This window comes from Sminthopsis crassicaudata, chromosome 1 (assembly GCF_048593235.1).
Source record: "Sminthopsis crassicaudata isolate SCR6 chromosome 1, ASM4859323v1, whole genome shotgun sequence".
Taxonomy (NCBI): domain Eukaryota; kingdom Metazoa; phylum Chordata; class Mammalia; order Dasyuromorphia; family Dasyuridae; genus Sminthopsis; species Sminthopsis crassicaudata.
Genome location: NC_133617.1, coordinates 31,409,312 through 31,424,251, shown reverse-complemented (window position 1 = coordinate 31,424,251; position 14,940 = coordinate 31,409,312). Strand labels below are relative to the sequence as shown.

At 39.8% G+C, this 14,940-nt stretch overlaps 1 long non-coding RNA gene across 1 annotated transcript; it reads right to left on the bottom strand.

Moving 5' to 3' along the window:
• LOC141551804 (uncharacterized) lies at positions 1-13,361 on the bottom strand. The gene is made up of 3 exons (XR_012484967.1): positions 13,298-13,361; positions 12,041-12,221; positions 1-1,047 (listed from the first exon to the last, which is right to left on the bottom strand). It is a non-coding gene; the product is annotated as an uncharacterized LOC141551804 (long non-coding RNA).
• Positions 13,362-14,940: the final 1,579 nt, after the last annotated feature.

Here is a 14,940-nt window from a genome sequence, read left to right as displayed (position 1 = left end):
ACATTCTACAAAACTTATCCACCACAGGAGATCCTCCCCACCTGCTGCATTTCTGTTGATATTTTTTGAACGTTAAATGGAGTCCATGAGCTGTCACTAATCATCCTTCAAGTTTCTTCTTTGAATATTTCATCTTTCATCTCATCTTTCCCTTTGCCCACTCCCCAAACCAAACATCAATTTCTTTTGACTTTGAGCAGAAATCTGCTTTTCTGAAATTTCTACCCAATTTCCAAGTCCTGGCCTCTGAGAGTAAACAGAACAAAGCTAAACCTTCTTCCACATGACCATCCTGCAAGTATTCGAGGACAGCTCTCAGGTCCCCACTGAGAAGCGTCTCTTTTCCTTTCCTGCTTCCATCAAACAATCTTTCTATGATATAATATACAATTTTTTTCATTCTTCTCTTTTAGAATCATTCCTGATTATCAATGACCTCTCTAAAATGTGGTACCCTGTGCTTAAAATGAATTGTAGCTCAGTAAGGGCAGCTAGGTAGAACAATGGGTTCTGGACTTGGAATCAGAAAGACCTGAGTTCAAATTCCAACTCAGAACTTAAGGCAAATTAGTCTTTCTCAGAGGCTATACTTACTTCATCTGTGAAATATGGAATAATAATCCCTACTACCCAGGGTTGTTGTGAGGATAAAATGAGATTATTTTGGTAAAGCATTTTTCAAAGCTTAAACAACTATAGAAATACCAGTTATTATTATCATGCCTCTCAATGGTATCCAAATTCAGATTTTCTTTGTTGGCTTCCGTGTCCCACTGCTGACTCATACAGAGTGTGAAGTCCACTAAAAACAGCCATTTTCTTTAAATAAACTGTCATTTAGCCACGTCTCTCTCACCCTGGACTTTTGCTGTTGATTTATTAAACCCAAGATTATGAATTCACATTCATCTCTGATAAGCGCCAACAATTTATGAGATTTAGCCCACGATTCCAGCTGGTTGAGATCTCTTTGTAAACTTGTCATTCTCTTGTTTTCTCAGTCCCAGTTTTATGTTATCTGCAGGTCTGAAGAGCATAGCATCATCCCTAAAACACAAAATCAAATGCTTTCACTCAGATATCAGAACTGAATATTTGGCATTTAAAGCCCTTTCTACCTTTTCAATCTTCTTGTACCTTACACTGATTTCCCTCTCCCCCTCAGCTACTGGCTTCCTTAATCCCTGAGCAAGCTTTTCCAACTCCAAACTCTTGGCAATTTCACCAGCTGTCTCTCATGCTTGGAATCCTCTTTCTCCTCATCCCTACCTTGAAGTTAAAATCTCACCTCCTGCAAGAAGCCTTTTCCAGTCATTTTTTAACTCTAGTGTTTTTGCTCTGAGATTATCTCCTAAGCATATCCTCTCTGTGTGTAGTTATATGTTGTCTCCCCAAGGGGACTGTGAGCTCTTTGAGGATAGGTGACTTTCTGTGTATCCTTGACATTTAGTACAGTATCTGGCACACATGGTTTATGGCCCTTTCTTTTTGAAGAGGGCCAATGATATTATGGGGTAATGTCTTGACTAATAAGTGAATTGAATTTAAGTGAGCCAGGGTTATGCAAAGTCCTTGGTCTCACATTCTCCCCCAGGAGTCATCAAACACTAGTGACATTCAAGATGACTGGTGATGGTTCAGGATGCAGTGAATGACCTTGGCGTCTTTGGCATTTGACCAAGCTCTAAGCTCTCCACGATGTTACCTTCAGCCACCTTCATGGTCTTTGTTCTTATCCACCCATTCCTCTACAGGAAGTCTTCACATGCTTGGGGTAGACACCCACTAATGCACCAACATGTTTAAACCCCTTAATTAATCTCAACCTGGTTTAGCGCATCTGTCCAGTTGGTTTGCCAGAGTGTGGCTACTGTGCATGCTGCAGCTTCTTGGAGCCACAGGTGAGAGTTGGGTGGTGGATGGACCCCAAAGATGGATGAGCAGCCCTGAAAAGGATTTGGCTATCCTCACAAAGGACATGCCAGCCCTCCTTGACCCCACTTGGCATACATTTAGTGCCTAATCAATGCTTGTTGACTAACTGAGAGTCTCAAAATTACCTTTTCAGATTTCCTACTAATGTCCTTATTATTATCTGTGCAGTTCATCTTATAATTCATAATGTCTTTTGACAGCTTTCCCAAGTTGTCTACATAATGGGGATTTACCAACCACAGGATAAATCTGAATCTGATATTCACTTCCTCTATTCCTCTTTAAATTTCTAAAAAATTTGCAACATTTTTTCAAATATATGTAAAGATAGTTTCCAACATTCATTTTTGTAAGCCTTTGTGTTCCAAATTCTCCTCCTTTCCTCCCTTAACTCCCCCCTCTCCAAGAGAACAAGAATCTGATATAGGTTAAATATGTGCAAATCTTTTAAAATATTTCTATATTTATCATATGGCACAAGAAAAACCAGACCAAAAAGAAAAAAAAAAAAACACACACAAGAAAGAAAAACAAACAAAAATGTGAAAATACTATGTTTTGATCCACATTCAGTCTCCACAGCTCTTTCTCTGATGTGGATGGTGCTTTCCATCCCAAGTCTATTGGAATTGCCTTTCTTCACCTCAGAGTTGAGTAGAGCCAAGTCTGTCACAATTGAGCATCACCCAATCTTGCTGTTACTGTGTACAGTGTTCTCCTGGTTCTGCTTTTCCAGGCTTTTCTGAAATCCGCCTGCTCATCATTTCTTAGAGAACAACAACATTCCATTACATTCATAGACCATAACTTATCCGGCAATTTCCCAACTGATGGACAGCCACTCAATTTCCAATTCATTATCACTACAAAAATGGCTGCTACAAACATTTTTGCTTCTGTGAGTCCTTTTCCCCCTTTTCTGATCTCTTTTAGGATACAGACCCAGTAGTGACACAGCTGGATCAAAGCAGCATGGTTACATGGTTTGAAAGCCCTTTGGGCATAGTTCAGAACATTGCTTTTAATAAACAGTTGCTGCAACAACTATTCCTTTGGTTCTAAATGTTGTTCTCTCATGGAATCCCTTCCTGATTTTGTGGGTGTCTCATATGTTCACAACCATTGCTACTAGGACATCTCTTAGCTTTAGCATTGCTAAAAGCTTTTAGCAGTTTCTACATTTATTACTTCAGAGGCTATGCCTCAGAACCATAATAAAAAAAATAGCTAGAATTTATGCAGCCCTTTTTAAGGTTTACAAAGCACTTTACAAATATGATCTTATTTCATTCTCACAAACCCTAAGTTTATTAGGATCATTTTACAGGCTAGGAAACTGAGACTAACAGAAATTATATAATTTGCTTAGCTTTTGAGTGTCTGAGGAAGGACTGGAACTCATATTTTTTTACTTCAGTCCAAAATGTTTTCACTGTACCACCCAACTGGTTCAACCATGGCACAAAATGTTCATCTTAATTCTTGTACATACCAAATGGGTATCTTTCTCCTATCACTGGAACCAAAGGATTATTCCTTAATTTTTGACCATTTATTTTTGCTCTTCCCAGACTATCAGGTCTTCAAGGGAAGGGAACGTATCTTATACATACTTCTCTTTAGCCCCCAAAAGTGCCCAGCATAGGATCTTGGGAATGAGAGGTATTCAGCAAATTCTCACTGACCATCAATTTATTGAGGTTGGGAAGGGGACCCTAAAAGTTTGGGGTCATAGATCAATGTCATGATTAAAAGAATTTGCAGGGACAGCTAGGTAGAGCAGTGTATAGAGCACCAGCCCTGAAGTCAGGAGGACCTGAGTTCAAATCTAGCCTCAGACACTTAAAACTTCCTAGCTGGGTTACCCTGGGCAAGTCACTTAATCCCAATTCCCTCAGAAAAAAAAGAAGAATAATTTTCAGGCTTGAATCCATTTCCTAGTCAAGGGGCAAAGTTTATTGTAATTGTAACACCATTACAAGTGGCTAAGTTCCAAAAGAAAGTAGCAAGGAAACAGAAGCAAAGAGACATTTATCCAGCTTTCTATCATTGACGTGCTAATTCTATGGCCCAGAGGTAGGGCAAGGGAGCAGTCTCCAGAATTTGGTTTCCACTGACCAGATTATCAGTCAGCAATGAATTGGGGGGGGGGGTTGAATAGAACCAGATAGATTGTTGTTCTTAGATTGGGAGTGTGGGAAGTCCCTGGGGCAGACTCCAAAGCCAAAAGCTTTAGGATTACAGACTTATTGATAGAACAGAAGCTCCCTAAAATCAGTGGACCTCAAAATCATTGCTATAGTACATCAGATTCATTTCCATTCCTTCCAATGATTGCTTTGCTTCTGTTTCATTCTGTCTGTCTCTTCTTTGCTCCTATAGTCCTTAGCTCAGTGCAAAGTGGACGTTCCATAAATGTGGTTGAAGAATGAAAGAAAGATTCGACGTGGCCAGGCCCTTCTGGGCACCATGTCTTAGAAAACTCGAGCAGGTTTCGGTTTCAGAGGAAGATGATCAGAATGTCAGGTTCTCCAAAAAGAATACCCAGTTCTTCATGTCATTCCAGAGACTTATTAAGAAAAGAATCAGGACCGATTCTTAGTATAAAATAATCCAGCAAACTCAGGCCTCTCAAAATAGACCATGGATGGCATAAGGATGATGTACATTACATATAATCAATGGTATAGTATCCCTATGTATGACTTAGAAGAAATCAAGTTTCCTCCTCTGTAAAATGAACTAGAGAAGAAAATGGCAAACTGCTCCAGTATCTTTGCCAAGAAAACCCCAAATGGGGTGACGAGGAGTTAGACACGATTGAACAACAAAAAAATTATGGACAAAGTCAAAGCTAGGTACTGGGGATACAAACATGAAACAGGCCTTGTCCTCAAGAAGCTTACATTCTTCTTAGGGGATATTAATTGTACCCAGATAGTTTTATGTACATGATTATTTGAAAAAGAGAGAACATTAAAAAAGTCTAGGAAAGCTTCTTCTAGGAAATGTCAACTGAGCTGAGTCTTAAAGAACTCAGCTGTTGGGGTTCAAAGGAGAGCCCAAAAGGTTGAGGTTTCAGACTGGTGTTGCAAAAAAATTTGCAAGCTCTGACTCATCTCCAAGTCAAGGGCCATTTTATTATAATTGTAAAGCCAATTGGGCTAAATTCCAAAGGAATTGGGAAAGAGCCAGAAGCAAGAAGATAAATTTGTGGGAAAGAGAAACAAAGATCAGGCTCAAGTCACTGACATGCTAAGGAGTGGTAAGGGTGGGATTGCACCCATTACTGAATTCTATGGCTTCTTAAAGAGTATGGAATAGAGGTGGAGCAGCTTTCATCATTGAATTCTATGGCTTACTGACCAACAGATTGTTGTCTGAAAGCCAGCATTGTTTTTGGCACTCCCTAAGCTAGATAGCCTTAGGATTTCTCTGAAATTGCTGCATCCTTCCTAGGAGGTACACCCCATCACAGCAGAGTGTTCCAAAGTATGGGGGACAGCCTATGCAAAGATCTGAAGGTGAAGTGTACCCCTGATGGGGGTTGAGGTCCCTTTAAGATTCCTTTCTAATTGCCCAACCCATGGCTGACCTTGATTCACAAATCCTGGTCAAAGGCACCCTTTGAATAGCCAGGCCCAGTCCCACTATCAGCTCAGCTTCCCCAGCCCTCATCTGATCTGAGCTAACTGAAAAGTCTGCCTAGAACTAAGGGGTACCGCCCATCTCTTCTTAGGTATAAAAAAGGCCATACCGGAGCCCTGTCTTTGCAGGAGCCCTCCCGCCAACACATGGTATCCTTCCAGCTACGAAAGGGTTCCTGCCCACCCAGCAGCCACCTCTGGCTCTAGGTCTTTCTAACTTTACTTCCAAATTCCTACAATAAACCTTTTATTTATCAATCTAGGTTTTCGGGCCTGTAAATTCATTTTACAGGGGACACTGCGCCTCATGGGATTATCTTATTATCTATGTGTGGAGAAATGGGGTTCCCCCTTTCCTTTCCCTCATTACCCCCAGTTTTAGTCCCTTTAAATCTGCCTATAATTAATTTGAGATTTTTCATTTAAGGTGTTTTCCTTACTTTTGAGGGTGTGTTTTCTTTATTTTGGGGGGAGAGGCAGTCAAGGTAAGTGACTTGCCTAGTATCACACAGCTAATAGGTATCAGAGGGCAAATTTGATTTGAAGCTTTTCTGACTCCTGGGCTGGCTCCCTCCATTTAACCACCTGCCCCTTAAGGTGTGTTTTCACAATGTCTCCCAGTATTACCTTTCCAGACCAAGTAGAACAAATCTAATTTCTCTTCTACTAGAGAAGCTTTTAGATACTTGCAAGCAGCTATCATAAATATATGCTGATTTATCAATTACTATTTATAAGGCGCTGGATGGCATACTACTCTTAGAATAATCCTTTAAAAACAACCACAAAGATGAAGTTTTCCCACTGTGAGAAATGGATGGGCATTTATTTAGTTTCCAATTAAACTGGAGAAATGAAACTTAAAGTAGAAAATTGAAACCCACAGGGATATCAAAGAATAATCAAGGTGATCTTCCCCCAAAAGAATGTAAGCTCTTCAGGGACTGGGACTGGCTTTTGTGTTCAGGGATGTAGTTTTGTTCTTTGTCCTTCCCCTTCTAGTATAGAAACTCCTCAGGGACAGGGACTGGCTATGTAATGAGGGGTGAAGATTCATTTAGTATACTTTCTGTAACATCCAATTAATGAGAAATTGGAGAGGGACTTGTGTTTCAGGATAGGAAATAAAGTGCTGTCTTTGGAGTTTCAAAGGTCTACTATAAGTACTCCTTCCTGTAAGAATGTGAAATAAATCTTTTCAGTAAGTCAGTGGGAGTTTTGGGTAAGATATATTGTTTCTTACAAATGGGGGCTTGTCCAGGATCCAGTCATTATGAGTTGGGGTTGGCCCCTATCAAAACACCAGGAGATGTATTCCATTGATAGTTGATCAAATGGCCTTGTAGCTTGGCTCTGGGTCCCCACTCATAGACTGTCCAAGATCCCAGGACCATATGTTTTAGGCCACTGATGAGTCCAGGAATCAGCAACCAGGTAACTCTGTGTACAGACCAAAGGTAAGAATGCAGACTATCTAGTATTGCCTTTGGTGTCTGGGACCATCTTACGAGGTATCAGGTGGGGGATCTCAAGAGGGATGAGGTTGAAAGCCTTTATCAATTTTCCTTCATATATGAAGGTATGCAGCACCCATTTTTTCCCCTTCACAGAGAGGAAGATGGTATCAAAAAGCACAGCCTATGGAAGCTAATAGTTGGGGTGGGCAGCAGCCCATCTGGGCTCTGGGGTTTCTGTCAACTGCCCTTAATTTGTAAGCTTGACAATTTTCTTTAAACCATCAGTGTAGGAAAGTCATCAGCCCTGAGAAATGATAGGGATGAGTACTGTTCCCAAACAAGGAATGTGTTTATTAAGAATCTATATTTGATTTGGAACTATGCCCAAAAAGTTATCAAACTATGCATACCCTTTGATCCAGCAATGCTACTACTGGGTTTATATCCCAAAGAAATACTAAAGAAGGGGAAGAAACCTGTATGTGCCAAAATGTTTGTGGCAGCTCTTTTCGTAGTGGCTAGAAACTGGAAGTTGATGAAGGTTATGGAATATTATTGCTCTGTAAGAAATGACCAGCAGGAGGAATACAGAGAGGCTTGGAGAGACTTACATCAACTGATGCTGAGTGAAATGAGCAGAAACAGGAGATCGCTGTACACTTCAATGCTGTATGAAGAGGTATTCTGATGGAAGTGGAAATCTTCAACATAAAGAAGATCCAACTCACTTCCAGCTGATCAATGATGGACAGAAACAACTACACTCAGAGAAGGAACACTGGGAAGTGAATGTAAACTGTTTGTACTACTGTCTTTCTACCCAGGTTACTTATACCTTTGGAATCCAATTCTTACCATGCAACAAGAAAATTGGATTTACACACATATATTGTATCTAGGTTATACTGTAACACATGTAAAATGTATGGGATTGCCTGTCATCTAGGGGAGGGAGGGGAAAATTTGGAAAAATGAATACAAGGGATAATGTTATAAAAAAAATTACTCATGCATATGTACTGTCAAAATTTTTTTTTTATAATTATAAAATAAAAAAAAAAAAGAATCTATGTTTGTTTATTATGTAGAAATGTTTCCTAATGATTGGTCCTTCTTCCCTCAAAAGAATATAAGCTCTTTGGGGGCAGGGACTGGTTATGTAATGCAGGGTGGAGATTCATGTTGTGTGTCTTCTGGAACATCCAGTTAATGGGGAATTAGGGAAGGGACTTGTACTTGGGGATAGGAAATAAAAAGCTGCCTTTGGAGTTTCAAAGGTGTGTCTAGTAACCTAGGCACCCATTTTTGCAAGAATGTAAAATGAATATTTCCTGTATTCATCAGTGAGTCAGTGTAGTTTTTAGTAAGATATTTTGTTTCTGGGAAAGCTACTTGATGTAGCTGATAGAGCCCCAATCCTGAAGGCAGGAGGACCTGAGTTCAAATCTGGCCTCAGACACTTAACACTTCCTAACTGTGTGACCCTGGGCAAGTTATTTAACCCCAATTTCCTCTGGGAGAAAAATGATATTAAAAAATATATATATATATATATTATAATATATATAAATTATAATATATTACATATTTTATATATACTTTATATTAAATATTATGTAAAATATAATTTATAGAATATATATATGTTGTTTTTACACCCACATTAATGAAATTTCAGATAGAAATTAAAAAAAAAATCCAGAGGAAAAATATCCCTTTATCTGCAGAAAGCCACAGACAAATTCCTGCCTCATTCCTTATCTTGTTTTCATTAAGGATACCTTAAGAGTGTACATAGACCATTCCTTTATAGATATATGAGAAGGTAGTCAAATGTTCTGGTAGTTGCTAGATATCTTTTTGGTAAAAATAAAACATCTGTAATCCATGGGATAATAGTTTCCATTCAAATAGCACTTTTCAGTTTATAAATCTTTGCCATACAGTTTGCAAAGTGCTTACTTTATAAGGTAGAAAGTGTAAATGTCATCTCCCCATTTAATAGATGAAGCTGAGAGTGATCTTACCTTTAATTATAACTACTAAATGTGGAAGGCAGGATTAGAACCCAGAATTCCAGTCTGATGCTTCTTGACTTTCTTTGTATTCCTAGAACTTAGCACAATGCTTGGCACACAGTAGGTACTTAATAAATACTTCTTATCAACTTGATTTCACGCAGAACTTAGCATCCAGTGTTTGACGTTCTATGATATATGATTGCTTACTTACTAATAGCACTTTGGATATTATAGATACTTAGTTATATTCCTGTATATATATATGGAATGTATTCCAAATGGAATATATTTGGATATATTATGATCAAGTCCATTTGATGGACAGCATTTCATAGGGAGAGATCCTGCTCTTCACTCTTCCTCCCACCCTCAGCCCTTAGACTTATTACAGTATGAAAAGAAGGAAGCCTTTCCCAAGCCAGTTTTATGTTTCCCCCAGATCTGTCTTTTGTACAAAGGGGAAAACAAGCCACTTGGAAGTGAAACATTACTCACCATTGGTTAAGTGTCTCCTGGCAGTGATGTTCCTCGCTCTAAGTGGAAAAGTGACTTTAGGGCAAACAGAGTTTGTCTGGATTCCTTGGTGCATTTATTCACTTACCTTCTACAAAATGGTGCTCTCCTTTTGCTTAGGGGAGGCCAAGCCAGTCTGGTGCTGCTCCAACATGGAGCTGAACTAGCCAAAGAGGAACATTGGACAGAGTCAGTGGGGAGAGAGTGGGTGGATGAGGAAGGTGTCAGGCAGCCAAGACTAACACAAGTAATTAATAACTAAGACTTCTATATTTTAAGTCTATCATTGACTCAACTTTTTTTTTTTTTAAGCCTTGGTAAATATATTTACAAAACAGAATCAAGATTTCCCAGGAAATGAGATGTCAAGTCAATATAAAGTTAGCATAAATAACAGTTTTTTTTTGATATCCCAGCATAATTGAAGACAGTTGGCTGCAGCTCCACAACTAGGGAGAGGTGGTAAGAGCCATGTCCCAGGGTAATTAAATTTATAGGTTACTGAAAACACTTGCAGATTGAATTTAGCACCCAGTAATCATCTTAAAAACAGCATAAGGCTTGGACCTGTGATTTCATTAGTGTAATGGGGTTTTGCTCTGAACATGTCCGTGTGAGAGATGCCAGGAGCTTGTTTCTGGAAGAACACATTCTGCATATTCACCTATCATGTGGGGGGAGCTGCCTTTTCCACTGGCTGTGTCTCCTGGAACACTCTCACGCTCTTTTTTTGGGCGGCTTCCCTGTGACCATCACAAAGCACTTCCTGCCCCTTCTGCCTCCTCTTAAGCCCAGTGGTCCTGAGAAATGGGATCGGGGTTTGGTCTGGTGCAGGGCCTGGGCCTGAGCCAGGGCAACTTTAGGAGTCCAGGCTGGTTATCAACAAAGAAGCTTCCCTTTCTCCCCCACAAATGAATTAGTCTTCTATTTTGGGGGAAGCAATTGGGGGGAAGTGACTTGTCCAGGATCACACAGCTAGTACGTATCTGAGGCTGAATTGGAACTCAGGTCCTGTACTCTCTCACCACCTCGCTGCTCCCTGAACTAGCCTTTAAAAAATTGATTAGAGGGTATGTTTTCTAACCTTTGCCAAGGTAAGGAAACTACTCTGCTTTATTAGTTCCCTACACTCTTCTCCCTACATTCTTTCTCCTTGAGGTGGGAATGGTGCATCTTTGTCCCTGTTCTCTCCTTTTTAAAAAAAATTTTTAATAATTTAAAATTTTTAATTTTTAAAAAAGTTAAATAATAATTTTTGAATTTAAAAATATTATTTTGCAGGATTAAAAGACTTGTCTAGGGTCACACAGCTAGTGTTAGGTGTCTAAAGCTTTGTGAACTCAAATCCTCCTGACTTCAGGGCAGGTCCTCTATCCACAGCATCATCTAGCCATCCCTCTCCTTGTATTTCTTGAAGATTTAAAGTGGTCACAATTCAGCTCATTATTTCTGTAACACTAGACCCATCACTTTCCATATCACCAACCTTAGTGTCCGCTAAGCTTCTTAAGATTCCCTGAAGACAGAAACTGAGTGTTTTTTGTCTTTCTGTCCCATGTATATAGTAGGCACCTATTAAATGCTTATTGTTTGATGTACACAAACATTAAGTGCCTACATGTGCCAGGCACTGTAATAAGCACTTTACAAATATTTAACTTGATCTGCTAACCTTGTTGGGCCAGGTAGATAGAGCACCGGGCCTGAAGTCAAGAAGATTTTTTTTTTTTTTTATTAGCTTACAGACATTTATTAGCTGTATAATCCCAAATCGTTTTACCCTGTTTGACTTAGTTTCCTTATCTGTAAAATGAGCTGGAGAAGGAAATGGCAAAGACTCCAGTGTCTTTGCCAAGAAAACCCCAAACAGGGTCAGGAAGAGTTGGACATGACTACATGGAAATGACTACTCAGAGATATCTCAAAGTGAAGAACAATTAGAATCTCGTTTTGTTTTTTTTTTTTTGTTTGTTTTGTTTTTTTCTTTCCTGAGGCTGGGGTTAAGTGACTTGCCCAGGGTCACACAGCCAGGAAGTGTTGTGTCTGAGATCAGATTTGAACTCGGGTCCTTCTGAATTCAAGGATGGTGCTCTATCCACTGCGCCACCTAGCTGCCCCCGAACAATTAGAATCTCTTGAGAAGCATTCAATGCACTCACTAGAGTCTCAGAGAGAGGAGAGCCAATTTTTACAGATGCTGAGAGATAATTTAAATGGGTAAAGAAAAAATTACAGGAACTGTTCGCCCACCCATCTCCTGTTCATCCTTCTAAAATCATTGGCAAACTGGACCTTTATTCCTCTATTTGTCTCTGGAATATACGTGGGTTTTGGTGGCAGTAGGGTCTTGGTTAAGCAAAACCTGTTTCAAAAGAAAGAAAGAGTCTGTTCTGCTTCTCAGGTTAATAATCAAGTAAGTCAGAGGAGTTAGAGGTTTCTAAAATAACTTAATAAGACTTGGTTTTACCTCAGGCTTTTCTCAATCAACAGTTTGTAGACTTCTTGAATGTCTGAAGGCCATTAAACAGTCAGATTCTTCTCTAAGCAGTTCTCCAATGTTTTCTCTTGGAAAGTCCTTGTTCTTCCCAGAGCTTAATGATTAAACCCTTGGTGCTGAGTCTTATTCTTCCGAGAAGTCCTCGGTTTCCCTGTTTCATTCATAGTTAAAGTGTTATAAAGTGTTACAATGTTTGTTACGTTCCAGGCCGTTACAATGCTCACTCAAACCCATGTGGTTGACTTATTACCAATGTTTGCTCAAGCTTCGCTGGTCACAATACAACTATTTTAAGTTCTTTATCATGTTATTTAAACAAAGAATTTCATTTCCCAAACCCATCAATTAATTTCATACATTAAAATCTTAATGGGAAATTTAGTCTACTTTAGTTAGTGATTTTATGAGGAACCACATAATCTCTCACACGACTGAACAGCAAAAACTTTGCTGGGAACCAACGTGGCGCAGGGGATAGAGTTGGAAGTAGCATCAGGTAGAACTAGGGCTCAACTTCTACCTCTGACCCTTCTGAGCCAGTCCCTGATCCAGTCACTCAGTCTTATTTCCCTCAGCTCCAGAATAGATAATATCTATACTCTCCATAGGATTGTTATGAGGAAAGTGTTCAACAAACCTTAAAAAGCTGAACAAATGAAAATTGTTGCCAGAGGTACAGTTTTTGGAAGCTGGATGGCAATTTATGATGTGATTCACAATTCTTTACCTTTTGAGTTCACAAGCTGATGTCAATGACTTTATCCTAAAGATACCAAAAAAAGTGGAATCTCTGTACAAAATTGGCCATAGATATTATTTTTAGTAGCAACAGGTTATGTGTTCAATAATTGGAACATGGCTGAATCAGGGCCCTTTTGTTATCACCTACTTTGGGATGCATTTCCAAGATCTGGTCCTAGCCTCAGAGGACCATTACAGATATCAAGTCATCCATTATCTTCATGGATTGAGAAGGGCAGGAGACCAACTGTGAGTCAATGCCATAAGAAAAAATTGAGAACAGAAGAAAACATTCAGTTTGTCAAAGGTCCACACCCTAGAATTCATCAATTTGTAACCTCAAGCTGAGGTGCAGAGAGTAAGGTTGACTGGTTGGTTGGTCACCTGCTTGTTCTTCAAACTTCTTCCCCCACCAGGAAAGAAGCTGGACCAGAATCTACTCAGACCATGTTTGTCTCCACCCACCAGCTCATGAGAGGGCCTTACCTCCGTGCTGATTCCTCCCCAACTCGTCTGGCCGGAGAGGGAGACTTGTTGCCTCCAGGGCAATACACCTGGCTCTCTCCAGTCCCTTCCCTCTTCCTGGAGCCAGAACGGAGATTTTTTTTTCCAGCCCCACCCAGTTACAACAATCAACAGATTCACTTTTGTCCAAAAATAATGGCCCAGATTCACATAGAATCCTCTTTCTGAACTTTGGGGTGTTTAAATAATTGCTAATAGAATGTCAAATGAATTAATTTGGTTAAAGACGATTTTTTTTCTCATGTTGGTCAGAGATTAAAATTTTTGCTTTAAACTAGGAAGAAAACTTAGTCTCCTTCCATGAATCTAGAAGAGTCAAAGCTTCTGACTACAACTGAAATATGCACAAATAAATGCATATGTAAAGAGAAGACAAGAACCAAATAATAAAATAATTAATTGCAACAGAACAGGGCAGCTAGGTGCAGTGGATAGAGCACTCATCTTAATAAGTTCAAAATCAGCCTCTGATACTAGCTCTGTGACCCTAGGTAATTCACTTAACCTTCTTTGTCTCCCTTTCCCACATATAAAAGGAGTTGGAAAAGGAAATGACAAATCACACTAGTATTTTTGCCAAGAAAATTTGAGATGTGATCACAAAAAGCCAGACTCGACTGAACTGAGTTTAAAACAAAAAAACATGGAGTCCCTATTGGGCAGAGAGAAGGATAGTTTTCCCAGTTGTAAGGAAGGATCATGGGAAGCAGAAGCCACCCAGAACCTCTTTAGTACCCAGGAACTCTTGAGCTTCCTGTAGAGGAAAAGTGCTGGAAGGTGTAAATGTTCACCAAAGGCCACTGGCCAGCCCAGTGCAAGGTGATGGGTGTTGCTACTCCAAACTTAATATAACCACGAGCAGTTGGAGCCCAGTGGTGATGAGATATAACCAAATGATGAGGTCTACATAAGGGATACCTAAATAAAATTAGGGTTAATTGAGGTCTAGTGGCAGGTTTGGGGTACAGGGAGTCAAATGGAGCTCCCCTGCAACTCCTTTAGATTCGGCGCAAGGATACAGAGTTAAATGAGGTCTAGTGGCGGCGCAAGTGTCCCCTATAAATGAATTTACAGGCTCAAAAATCTAGATTGATAAAAAGAGGTTTATTGTAGGGTTTGGAAGTAAGGTTAAAGTCTGGTTAGTAAAAGGTATTAGATAGAGGAAGAAATACACCATAAATGGTAGACAGAGAGTCTGTGATGCAAAGCATGGTGCTTGCATGTTTCGATCCTCTGCAAAGAGATGATTCCATCTTGGCTCTTTTATTTGCTTGAAGGGACCTATGGGTGGAGTTGCAGGTTGATTCCTCGAGGTCCAGAACCCACCAGGTGGGGGTTGGGAAACCTGAGCAGATCATTAGAATGGGGGCTGGGTACAGCCCAAATTAGCTCAGATATGTTTCTCTCCCCTTGGAATACAAAAGGGTGGTTTTGACCAGGTCTTGTAAATCAAAGGTCAGTCCCAATGGGGGTTGAAGATCAGAAAGGAATCTTAAAGGGGCCTATATCAGTGGGGGCTGCTTAAGCAGTCATCTGTCTGGATTAATCTGCCAATTTCCCTGGCTCTATAGTGACTGGGAACTGGTGAATTTACCCTCTGTCCA